Below are 4475 nucleotides of genomic sequence, written 5' to 3' on the forward strand. Positions count from 1 at the left end.
CGAGTGTCCCGACTAATGAGTTTTTTGAGATACCAGCTGTCTCTCGGCGGATTTTTTGCATTGAGTTGATAGAGTAATTTGAGTTAACGAGCTCCTTAACGAGCTCGGTCTCGGAATGAATTAAAGTCGTAAGTCAAGGCCCCACTGTGTGTGTGTGTGTGTGTGTGTGTGTGTGTGTGTGTGTATATACACAAAGTGTCCCCTCGGGAGTTCGACCAACCAGGAGTTTGATCACTTGCTATGACATGCACTGACCACCAGGGGGTGGCACAGAATGAAGGCAGGCCCCGGCCAGCAGCTGGCAGCTGCTAGGGGCCCCACCCATGCACAAATTTCATGCACTGGGCCTCTGGAATATAATAAAACATATATTATATATATTTAAAATACTGGGTATAATTTTAAAAACATACTTTGGTGTGTGAAATATATAAAGGTCCTTGAAAGTAAACTAAATTCATGTCATTCTATCAAGTATGTTTATTCTTGAACAAGTTTGAATCCAGGGTGTAAAAGAGTGTGCCTCCTCCCCTGTTGTGAAATTTAACAGAGATGCACTTTTTGCATCTACTTAAAAGGGATTCCCCATCTGAGAATGTTTCCAACTCTTCATTGCCTTCCAACAGCTTCTTCTCTTAACCATCTATATTTAAACACGGACTAGAAATCAAGGGACCTGAATTGGGTCTCAGTTTTGACACTATCTTGCAGTGGATTATTTTTATCCTGGTGTAAGAAAAACAACATTCCTACATCAATGATTTGAGACTCTTTCATATTTGGGTTTTTGAAAAGCATACCTTCTTGGGAAATGTTAATTTATATGATTTTTTTGGGTTGGGGACAGAAAAGCAAATTATACTTGGGAGGCATTGAGAGCTTACTGAACTATACGTGTGGTATGTAGAACAAGAAAGATACAATTCAGAACACCTACACTCACACTTACACACTTAATGACTGCCGTTCCTGTGACAAAGGTAAATGCTACCATTTCCTTTGTCTGCACTATTGGTAAACCAGGGAGTTGATATTATCTCTAAAAAACATATTTCTTAACTGTATTTCTGTTGGTATAATTAAGACTTGAATGGTCTGAAATATTTCAGTAACCCGCAGTGCGCATGCTTTCTTTTATCTGAGAATGTAGTTTTATTTCATCTGAAATTGTTTTCTATAATTTTTCCCACTGCACACAAATGATCTTCATTATATTTATGGATGTACTCACTCATCAACCTGGGGACCATAACCACACTTCACAGAAGTAGGAGAAACCATAATTCTCTCCTGGCACCGAGAGAATATCGATGGGTATTCTAAATGAGGAACTATTTACTTTTTATTACTATAATAATTTTTTAATAATTTCCACAATTTGAAACGTGGTTAGAATTCCTCTGGTAGTTGAAAGCTGGCAACACGATCTAATATTTTTAACATATGAGCTGCTATTTGCAAGAGTGCTTCAAAATTTAAAATGTCATTATTCATGTGATATTGTCTATGATAAATTAAGCTAAACCAGTGACAGTGAAATTTTATATCACAATTTACTTTAATTTTTAAAAAATATTTTTATATGTTCTTATTGATTTCAGAGAGAGGAAGGGAGAGGGACAGAGAGATAGAAACATTAATGATGAGCGAGAATCATCAGCTGCCTCCTGCACGTCCCCTACTGGGGATAGAGCCCACTACCTGGGCATGTGCTCTGACCAGGAATCAAACCATGACCTCCTGGTTGATGAGTTGACACTCAACCACTGAGCCACACTGGCTTGGCTTTAACTCATTTTTGAGTCCTTGGTTGATCATTGTTTTATATGAGGGTTTTGTTTGTTTCTGTTTTTTTTTTTTTTAGCCATCCTTTTCCTCTCTCAGATGTAAAATAACATTTTTTCTCTTTGTTAGTTACCGGGTTGTTCATTTTGTTTTTAACATTCAGGGTCTTTCTTGTATTTCTTTGTAGTCTGTTCAGTGGAGCAGAAAATATGTCTCAGTTTCAATTTCTCTTTTGTTCCCACAACACCCCCCCCTCCCCCCGGCCCTCCAGTGCTGAAGTGGAAAAATAATTTCCCCTCTTGCTCCATGCACAGATTCAAAGTCCTGTTTTTCACGATGTTGTTCCAAATAGCAAATTTTCTAACCCACAAGAAAAACACACCAAAGCACTAACTTGGAACTCCACAAGGTCTGAGAACAATTGGAAATAATTTCCCACAAGTGGGATTAGCCCTTGGCTGTTCATTGGACGTCCTGAGCAGAGAGAGGCACATGGAAACCAGCGAGGGCACCGACCTGCCAGCAGATGCAGAGGTGGCCCAGCTCCGCAGTCAGAGGCTGCCGTTGTGGAGCATGGCAGGCAAACTAAAGAAACTAAAAGGCAAGTAGCAAACAATTCAGTAGGCGAAGCCAGGGATCTGGACGCCTCCCAAGGCTCCTCCTCTCCTTCCCTGCATGAGTCACTGTTCCAGTCTGTCCACACCCATTCAGCCTTCTTCCATAGGCTGCCACCCCACACTTCAGTCCCCCTCAAGCTGTTGCCACAGGATCTTTCTGAAATGCAAGTCCAAACTCCACATATCTCCTTGCTGTGTCAACTCTTCTAGTTCATCGCAGTTTTCAGAGTAAAGTTGAGATGCCTTGGCTAAAGGCAGACCTACTCTTACCTCATCTGCCACTCCCCAGCTCTGATCCTCCTCTTCTAACAGGCAGTCTGCTGTATTGGCCATGCTCTTTTCTCCATTTGACCAGGCCTCAACTCCTTTTCCATTTAGCTAATTTCTACACACCTGTTTTTTTTTTTTTCTTTAAATCCTCACCCACCTGAGGATATTTTTCCATTGATTTTTAGAGAGTGGAAGAGAGAGGGAAAGACAGAGAGAAATATTGATGTGAGAGAAACACATCAATTGGTTGCCTCCTGCACATAGCCCTGACCAGGGGCCTGGCCGGAGGATCCTGCAACTGAGGTATGTGCCCTTGACCAGAATTGAACCCGGGACCTTTCAGTCTACACACCGACGCTCTGACGCTCTATCTAGTGAGCCAAAACAGCTAGGGCTCTACTCACCTTTTAAAGTACCCATTAAAGTAACTTCTCAGGAGCCTGCTGGGTTTGTCTCTTCCCAAGTAGAGGTATTATCCTTGAGGGTAGGGACCGACTCTGTCTTACAACCACTCTGGCATCTCTGGCATAGCAGGCACCATAGTTGTTGAAATAAATGCGGAACGAGAAGGAAGTCCTTGTAGCTATTAATTGGCAGGTAGAGAATGTCCATCCAGATTCTCGGAGAAAGTGCCAGTGTCCTTTTTAATTTGCTTCAACTGTGTGTGCACTTGGGTAGATTTTAATCATGAACACCGAGAAGGGGCACCATTTAATTAATTAACGAATCAGTTCTGGAAGGGAGCAGTGTGCAGTATTAACTCGGTGTTTCCTGGACCTAGCCAAGGGCCGAGAATTCAAGCTCCTTACTAATGCCTCTGGAAGTATTTCTGTACTTGAGCACATTTCATGTTTTTTCCCTGCCCCTTCTTCAGCTGGTCCCACCCTCTTTAACACAACTTAACAGTAAGTTGTAGGAAGAACATGGAACCATATCTACCATCTGGTTCCAAATTGTGTCCAAACATGAAGCAAATGTTTTCAATTAGCATCATTGAACAAGTTATCAACATTCCTTAAATCCAAAGAAAATTCTACCCCCCAAATTTCCATCACTTTATCACACCAATCACTTTATGTTAAGTCTAGGATTCTTTCCATTCCAAGTGAAGCCAAGTTACATCTTATAACACCCAGTGAATTATGATATTATGATTTGGTTTCTTTTGCGCCAACAACAATATGACTTATTTGCCTTGGGATAATCCAGTATTTCAGAAAATGATATTTTATTTATTAAGAGGGTTGGGGGGAGGGGAGGGAAGACTGCTTTCTATCAATCAAATAACTCGGAGTGGGCAAGAAAGGGGCTTTTTTACATTCCAAAAATTATTTACAAACTAGATGGGAAGCTTGTGCTTGTGTTTGTGCTTGTGTGACCATCCGCCCGACTGAGGAATTCCAAAACTGCGGACACCCTGTTACTTGAGAAAGATACTCATCGGAGGTTGGTCTTGCAGATGTTTTTCCCGCCCGTGAGCCATCCAGGTTCAAACAAACCGTGGGGTGCATTTTTCAGGCGGCAGCCCCCTCCGATCCCACTGCCGGATCCTCCTCGGATTCTCACCTTCAGCCTCACCTTGCGGGCTCCCTTACCAAGCCCCATCCCTCGGGCGCCTGCAGCACACACACCGATGCGTCTGCCCAGGAGGAGCCGAAAGTGCTAGGAACGCGCCCCGTGGGCACCCGGGCTGGGAGGTTATCATGTGGGACGTGTAAGATGGAAGATACCACCGGGCGGCGGCGGGGATGCACCTCGCCAGCGCGGGCTGGGGTTCCCTTCTGCTCTCCGCTCCCTCCCCCG

At 43.2% G+C, this 4475-nt stretch overlaps 1 protein-coding gene across 1 annotated transcript in view; it reads left to right on the forward strand.

Annotated features, from left to right (window-relative positions):
• MBNL1 (muscleblind-like splicing regulator 1) overlaps positions 1–4475 on the forward strand; it is a 197899-nt gene that overhangs the window by 21410 nt on the left and 172014 nt on the right. The window lies entirely within an intron of this gene.

Source organism: Myotis brandtii, unplaced genomic scaffold (genome assembly GCF_000412655.1).
Source record: "Myotis brandtii unplaced genomic scaffold, ASM41265v1 scaffold436, whole genome shotgun sequence".
NCBI classification, from domain to species: domain Eukaryota; kingdom Metazoa; phylum Chordata; class Mammalia; order Chiroptera; family Vespertilionidae; genus Myotis; species Myotis brandtii.